General features: G+C 45.9%; 1 pseudogene; it reads left to right on the top strand.

The window, feature by feature from the left end:
• Positions 1–1,611: 1,611 nt before the first annotated feature.
• On the top strand, positions 1,612–2,183 carry LOC115896481 (annotated as a pseudogene).
• The last annotated feature ends 6,309 nt before the right edge of the window (positions 2,184–8,492 follow it).

The following is an 8,492-nucleotide window of genomic DNA, read 5'->3' as shown; positions in this document are numbered from 1 at the left end:
GTACCTGCGAATGCGTTATTGTTTTGTTTTGTAAAGGTTTAATGATGGCCAGTTTAGTGGTGTTCGGAGCTCTTATACCAAGTTTGGTTCCGCAATATCGAGTCCCGTCTTAGCTACGCTTGTGTGTTTTCAAAACTCCCGGGGAAGTCAGGAACGCCGGCCAACGCGATTTCTCAGTTTTACCGAGCTCCCTTTGACAATAGCAAGTCCCGCCCATCGCGACTTATTCCTCCTGTGGACCAAATCGGCATATACCAGTTAGTACGATTTTTTAGTCGTACCTAAACACGTTTAACCGTGGCTATTTTTGTTTGTCGTAGGAAATTATGACAGGAGCAACCTGCAGGGTTTTAGATCTGACAGAAACATTCTAATGGTAGGCATTGCATCGTCTTGCCATATTTGTTAATGTCTTCTTTGTACGGTTGGCTCCCTGTAATTTTCGCTAATTTAAACATTATTTTTGTGTATTTTGCTCTGAGGACAGTGTTACCGATGTGTTTTCCGTTTTTACTTGCATTTCAGACTTTCATTATTTTAAATTTTTATTTTTATTTAGATATTATGGTTTTTTTTTTCTTTTCCTACTAATTTTGAGCGTCTCAGCTTCGTGCTCCTTGACTTTCGTTCTCTCAGGAGCGGGGGAGCCGAGCTCGGTCTTAGCCTCGCTGGTGTTAGGCTCCGGGTTCTGTCTGGCGGCTCCGCTTCCCCTGCGGAGCTGGCGGTTTTGCATCAGCACGTTTGCTAGTAGCGCCCACTGGGCGTTTTCTCAGTTGCTGCTCGCAACGTGACGTTTCCCGTTCGCGGGGTCCTTACGTTCTCAGTGCTGTCACTTTCTCGGTCCTAGAACCGCTGGTATCTCCTAGAAACTTCGTGAACCCCCTTTTGCGGTGCAGAACGGTGATTGCACCCAGCCGCTGTTCGCACTGGTAACTCCGTGGTACCATCAGCCGGCGCTTTTTCTGTCACAACCCATGAAAACGGGTTAAAACATATTAAACCTATCAAACACACTGAGCGGATTAAAACACATTAAAATGCCACAACACATTTTCCTGGCACGACACATTTGAACAGCGTTGGTTCATTCGTACAAACAGGTTGTTTAGGCGTGGAAGCACCGCTCTTTTCTGAGAGCACGCTGTTTCTCTTCAGCAGCCCCACTTAACGGCGCCGAAACGGATATGTGTTTGGCAATACCAGCGCTGTCCGCTAGGTGCCGGCGCTTGCTAAATTCAACGCGCCAGTTTCTCGTTAGCAAGACGGTTATTAGCGCAGAGCCCCAGCGGACAGTTTTCGGGTGGCAGCAACGCTCATTTCCGGAAAACGGGTGGTTCTTGGCCCTTGCAGCGCTCTTTAATACCTGCGTTCTGTAGTGCTAGTTCTCTGCAAGGTTTGCTTAGCGTTGTTTCATTTCGGTTTCTTTTCTCGCTATGTTCTTCTGTCGGAATTACGGTTCGTTTTGGTTCTATGTACTCTCTAAAATTTTACCGTTTTTCATTTGTCCACGAATCTTCGTGCATTTGCTACTAATGAGTTTCTTGATACCTGACTGGCCTCCGCCCACGGGCTCTGGAGAGCATAAATAGCCAGGCTGAGGGTAGTGCAGAAGACTCTCCCTCCTTGATCAGCGCCAACGTTTGTTTCCTCCTGGTCTGAGGCTTAAGCGATGGAGCAACATTTTCTTGGCTGTGTGAAGCGGCCTTGGGATTCCGCGGAGGTGGCGCCAGAGCCCGGGTCTCCGCCTATTGTGAGTTCAGAAGATCGTGGGCCGTGGCCTCTCCCTTTGTATCCCGTACTAGGAGAGTACTCATTGGACAGCTGTGACTTGGGACTGCTTTCCAGTCCTTGCTGGGGGCTACCCGGAGTCTTCTGGCAAAACGAACTCTTTCCTGGAGTCCAGAGCACCTTGGAACCAAGTACAGCGGAGTCCCCTGGGTTCAGTTGGCCGGGGACACAGAAGCAGCAAGAGGCACCCGTGGAAGAGGTGGGGCAGGGAGAGGAACCCGACAGACTCACGCTCCAGCAGCTTTCCTGGGGCAGTCCTCCCCATTCCTGGAACAGACAGCAGGACACCGTCGTCTCTGACAGCGGGTGCCTTTCGGAACGCCGCCATCCTCCTGCCCTCCGTCGGTGGCGCCACCCCCCGGGTTTCTCAGACCGCTCCGAATCTGTGGAGCTAAGCAGCCGTAGATATCAGCAGAAGCCTCTTTGGATTCTCCTCCCTGAAAAGATTCTCAGTTACCAAGCGTCTCCACCTAGATAATAAAAACACATTAAGATGTGCCTTCGTTGCTGGTTGTCAGTTTTTGAATTCTCTTTTTTCCTGATGTCTCTTTCTTGCTTCGTGTCGCTTATTACTTTCAGTTTCCTTGTCTTTTAAACATTTATATTTATTTTATTAAATATTTCACTTGTATCTGTTTTAACTTGGAGAAATCTGTTTTATGTTTATAGAATCCTTAGTGTTTGGCCGATTTTTAATTTATTTTTTCCAGTGTATTTTTAAATCTTATTCCTCGTATTTTTCTAATTATTCCTTTTTAAATATATTGTTTGTTTACATTTAATTTTATATCACGTCTTTTACGTTATTATAAAGTCTTCTTAATTTTAATTTTTAGTTTTATTTTTAACAACTGTCTTCCTTTTTTTCAGGATATCAAATCATTGTGTTTTACTCTCAGGAATTTTATTCAAGGTCAAGAGTGGGAGGTTTTTCAATCGTTACTGTGTCTCGTGGAAAGACCGCGCAATTACTTATATTAATACAACTTCACAGATAACCAGTTCTTAATGTTACTTATTCTGGTGGGGCAGCGTGGCTCACAGCAGTAATCCGAGCACTTTTAGCGTTGGAGGCATGCGGATTGCTTGTGCTCAGTAGTCTGAGAACAGCCTGGGCAAGAGGGTGAAGCCTCTACAAAAAATAGAAACATTAGCCGTGGGAGGTGTTGTGCACCTGTAGTCCCAGCTACTCCAGATAGTGGAGTGGGCTGGTCGCTTGAGCTCAGGAGGTTGAGGCTGCAGTGAGCCTGAGCTGGATAGCACCAATGCCCTCCAGGAGAGTGTGACCCTGTCTCAAAATAAATAAATAATTGAGAAGATTACTTATTCATGGGTCTCAGGCCTAGCAGTGTTTCCTGTGTCTTTTCCTTTGGAACAGTTTAGAGTGGCTTATAAGAGAACTGCCAATTACTTAATAGTACCACAACTGGGTTTAGCACTTCTGGTAGGCACAGCAGGTCCGGCTTGGCCCTGCCTGCTTTGACTGCCTTTTCGGGAGTTTTAAACCTCCTACACTCGGAATATAGCCCTGACTGTGGTTTCTCTGCATAGCAAGTTCGGATTTAAGCAGAATAAGTAATGGCTTATTTCGCCTGCGATAAAGATGCTTAATTCTGGTTTTGAAATATTCTGAGCGAGTCCTGGGTTAGGGATTTCTTAGAGTAACAAGTGCATGCTTCGATTGCAAGTGCCCCTGTGAATGTGATTTTTTAGCTCTTGCAAGTCCATATTTAGTCGCAACCAGTACTAGCATAGCCATACCTGCGACTCCTTATTCCCAGTAACTTTCGGTTTCATAATAACTTATCCTGCTTTACTGATGCCTGAGTTTTAAATATAGAAGTCCGGGCATGTCGTTAAAGAAGATATTTTAGGAGTAGAAAGTAGCGGTTTAGCGGTGCCTGCAGTCCCTTAGAAGTCCTGGTGAGACCGAGCAGGTATTGATATAGGCCTGACAGCGATATCACAGCTGTGAAACCACATTGTTTAGAAGTGTTTGCATTTTCTTCTTTGTAGAGTCAATTTTTCTATGTTTTGCATTTTCATTTGATGAATTTTCCCAAATGTATTGTTTTTATTCTGGGTGTGTGTGTGTGTGTGTGTGTTTCAGCTAACTTGCCCTTTAAAAAGAATTGTTACTAATTTTTGGTTTGTCAACCCTCAGCTTTATGCTGTCTGGTTAGCGCTGGCCTATAATCCCCGGAACTAAATATTCTACTCTTTTCGCCTAACTGGCCTTTCGTCGATGGCATTACTGCTAGTTTTGCTGCTCTAGGTGCTCCTTGGAGGTAGCACTGCCGGTTGTTTCTGTGAGGCTTGCTAGAGCCCAGGACGCTGAGGTGCTGGGTGACCCCATTTCGGTGCAACCACTCCGAAGGTTCTCGGTTTATCCGGCTGTGTTTTGGAACAAATGTCCGTTCTTCCTGAGAGCTGAGTGTCTCTCAGTCATGCTCCTGGCTGTTTTCTTCAAAAGCGGCCGTTTCTCTTAGTAGCACCGCTTTTTGGGGACGTCGGATTCTTTTCCTTGGCAGTACTGGTCTTTGCATGGAGTGACAGGTTTCTCACTCGCACTGTGTCGACTGGCAGTTATTCCGTGGGGGCGCAGCTCTCAGACACTTCCCATGGTTCTCGGTGTCGGCTGTCCTGTTCCAGCGTTTGTGGCGGTATTTCTGTTACAAACAATCGAGTCCCTGTTTTTTCGATGACGACGCCATTCATCTCTCTAAGACCGGCTATGTCTGGAATCGGCGATTTCTCTTGGTCACAGAGTCCTTGGTTTCGCAGAGACTGTTGTTTCCACGGTCCTGGACTGCTGTTTGCTCGGTGTTAGCAATGTTGCACCCAGTACAGTTAGGTGCTCCCTGTTGGAGTTTTGAGACAGCGTTTTGAGATAGGTGCACCAGCACTCCAGACCTGGCACCTGAAGAAAGCATGATCATTTCAAGCTCAGTAGGGGCAATAGAATGAGTGGTGTTAGAGAAAGCAAGCAAATGCTTGAAGAAAGGGCCAATCCACAGTATTTTTTGGCTTTTTTCTTTTTTCACTTTTTTTTTGAGACAAGGTCTGGCTGTGTCACCCAGGCTAGAGTGCAGTGGCACAAGTATAGCTCACTGCAGCCTCAACCATCCTGGGTCATGCAATTCTCCCTTCTCAGCCTCATAAGTACCTGGGACTACAGGTACATGCCACCATGCCTGGGTACTGTGTGTGTGTGTGTGTGTGTGTGTGTGTGTGTGTGTGTGTGTGTAGACAGGTTATCTTTCTATTACCCAAGATGGTTTTGAACTCCTGGCCTCAAGTAATCCTCCTGCCTCGGCCTCCCAAAGTGCTGCGGTTGCAGGTGTGAGTCACCACAGCCAGCCTATTTTCGGCTTCAGATAAAATAAATACCCCGAGGTCCAGGTGAATCAAAACAAAGTAATAAATTGTTAATCCATATCTCTGTACAGCTGGTGTCTTTCAGTGCCTAAACTCATTCAGAAGTCTGGGAGCAAAAGTAGCTCTCCAGTGCAGTCCATACAGGTTGCTTCTTGCAACATAGTGCTGACTGAAGAGCCTTAAGCGGATCTAGAGAGGCAAAGTATTACCTAGCAGGGTCTTTATGTTGATCAACCTATTCACAACTGTAAGTTTTTTTGTTTTTGTTTTTGTTTTTTTGAGAAAATCTCCCATTGTCACCCAGGCTGGAGTGCATTGGTATGATTTCGGCTCACTGCAACCTCTGCTTCCTAGGTTCAAGTAATTCTTGTGACTCAACCTCCTGAGTAGCTGGGATTACAGGCGTGCACCACCACACCCAGCTAATTTTCTTGTATTTTTAGTGGAAATGGGGTTTTGCTATATTGGCCAGGCTGGTCTCCAACTCCTGGCCTCAAGTGACCTGCCCACCTTGGACTCCCAAAATTCCCAAAAAATTTCAGCCGTGAACCACCCCGCCTGGCCCACAATGGTAACTTTTAAAAATGGTCTAAAAACAACTCTGTACGCATAATTTCAACAAATTAGATAAAGTGCATCAATCCCACAAGATCCAGTCTACCCAACTCATGAAAAACAATCTGAAAATTTTTGCGATTATTAAAGGTATTGAATTCATGGTCAAAAATCTTCCAAAAAACAAACCCAGAGGTTCTTACTATTTCACGAATTTTACCTAATATTCGAAGAATAAATAACATGAATTCTACACAATTTATTCTAGAAAATAAAAGAATATGGAATACTTCCCAACTTATTTTATGAGATCAACATTTTCCTAGCAAATAGAGGACACTAAGAGAAAGCTACTGACCAATATTGCTCCTAAATATAGATGCAGAAATCCTCACCAAAATACTAACAAATAGAAATCAGAAACATATGTTAAAGAACAATACCATGCCCAAGTAAGGTTTATTCCACATGTAAGGCTGGTTTAATACTCAAAAGTCAATCAGTATATTTCACCCTATGCTAGATGAGAAACACTGTATAATCTTATCGAATGATGCACAGAAAGCATTTAAGAAAATCTATATCCATTCGTGATTTGAAATTTAAAAACCAACTCTCAGCAACGTGGGAATTGAGGGATTTTCATCAACCGTGCGAAGAACGTCTACAAAAACCCGTAGTTAAATTGTATGAAACAGTGACAGACTCAATGCATTTCCCATGAAATCAGGAACAAGGCCAAGAAATTCGCTCCAACCATTTCTATTCAACAAGGTACTGGAATTGTTGGCCAGTGCAATAAGGTGAGAAAAGGAGTAAGAAAGCATATACATTGGAAGTGAAAAAATGGAACTATCCATACTTGCAGAACATGAGCCTGTGGAGAAAATCTGAAAGAGTCTAGAAGAAAACTTCCTGAAATTATGAGTGAGTTTAGTAAGGTCTCAAGATAGAAAGGTGCAAACCTTCAGAGGGAGAAAGTTCCAAGGCTTCAGGACAGGAGAATTTCCTGCAGTAAGTTCTCAGGTCTGATGCCTGTTTACCGGGTTTCCTGTAGACTCAGCCTGTGAGTCACCAGCCATGCATGACCCCTGGCCTATTCTCCCCGCCAATCTCTGCATAAGACACACACATTTTATATTTTTTGTTTGCCCTGTAACCAGCAAATCTAGGGGATTCAGGGTACCCGTGATAGTCTTGGCACCAGCAGCCAGCCACCCTGCCCCTGAGCCTCATCCTTACCCAACATCAACAGGAACACAGGCAACAGGAATTTCACAGTTGTGCACAATTTTATTGAGAAGGGGAAAGAAAAAGGCACAAAGTGATTGCAAAGCAAAACTTCTTCCATCGCGTTTGAGCGAACTCACGTGTTACTGTAAGAACATCTGTTACAAGAGACCGTTCCATGGAAGGTCTTAGCGGAAATCTCAGGGCTCAGGACTCCAAAGACGGGCGGTGGACACATTCTTAGGGCGTCTGCCCCAAGCGCATGCAATCTGCAGGCAGCAGTCTTGGAACTTTGGCTGGTGGCTCCGAGGTCCGTAGTTGGCTGACACTCTGAAAGATCTCCTCGGATGGACCTGTCAGGCTGGAGTTGTCTGCCTGCCGAGCGAGGGGCGAGTTGCGAGGGAGGCTGCGCGGGCGGGCGTCCCTAGAGACGCTCTGCAGCCTCCTGCTCGCCTGAGGGCTCCTGCGGCTCCTCCTGGGTCTCTTGCGCGGGATCCAGAGCGGGGGACTCTGGGCACCGCCTCAAGGTGCTCTGAGGCTTGGGAAAGAAATCTTTTCGCCGGCAGTTTCAGCAAAGAGGCACGCAGGAAGCGGAAAGTAGATCCCAGTGGAAATCTAGGCCGTCCCAGGAGAGCTCGCAATGGTAAGGACAGGAAGGGAGCATCCAGGATACCGAATGTACTGAGGTCAGGGCTGGAGGCATCTGACACCGCCGCCTCCTTTGCGGAATCCCCGGGCCTGCCAAACTCGGAGGGGAGACAGCAGCTCCTTCGCGTCTTTTTTTCACCAGCTGACGCCGGATATGTGAGACTCAGAAGTCAACATCTTTTGCGTTTTTATACTCTTCTGGACTCCTGGGGGTCCAAATCAGATTTCAGGGAGGTGGGTGGGAACCTTAATCTTAGGAGCAAATTACATCAAGAGATGGAATTAATGAGATTTACGTAGAGTCCTATCATCTGAGATGAAGTTATCTAGTTAAATACGTTGCTTTAGGGATTGAAAAGAAAAAATACTACCTTTCTGGTGCAGGGAAATCTGTTTTGGGGGACCCTCGTTAGAAAGTTCATTGTTGCCTACAAATGCATTAATAGTACTGGAGCAGACTGGATCCTTTTCTACCCCAGAGCAATGCTTGTCAGATGCCTGAAGGGTCATAATGTTACTGAGGAGGAGGCCAGGGTAGTCGCCCATTTTTAAAATAAAAATACCTGTTTTGTTTTGTTTGTTTGATTGCTTGTTTGTTTCTTTTGAGAGGGAGTTTTGCTCTTGTTGCCCAGGCTGGAGTGCAATGGCAAGATCTCCCCTCACCGCAACCTCCGCCTCCCAGATTCAAATGATTCCCCTGCCTCAGCTTCCGGAGTAGCTGGGATTACAGCTGCCTGCCACCACGTCCAGCTAATTTTTTTTTTTCGTATTTTTAGTAGATACGGGGTTTCACTATGTTGCCCAGGCTTGTCTTGAACTCCTGACCTCAGGTGATCCACCCGCCTCGGCCTCCCGAAAGTGTTGGGATTGCAGGCATGAGCAATTGTGCCTGG

This window comes from Rhinopithecus roxellana, chromosome 3, assembly GCF_007565055.1.
Source record: "Rhinopithecus roxellana isolate Shanxi Qingling chromosome 3, ASM756505v1, whole genome shotgun sequence".
In the NCBI taxonomy this organism is placed as follows: domain Eukaryota; kingdom Metazoa; phylum Chordata; class Mammalia; order Primates; family Cercopithecidae; genus Rhinopithecus; species Rhinopithecus roxellana.
The sequence above is the reverse complement of the archived record's forward strand: the minus strand, read 5'-3'. Positions and strand labels throughout refer to the sequence as shown.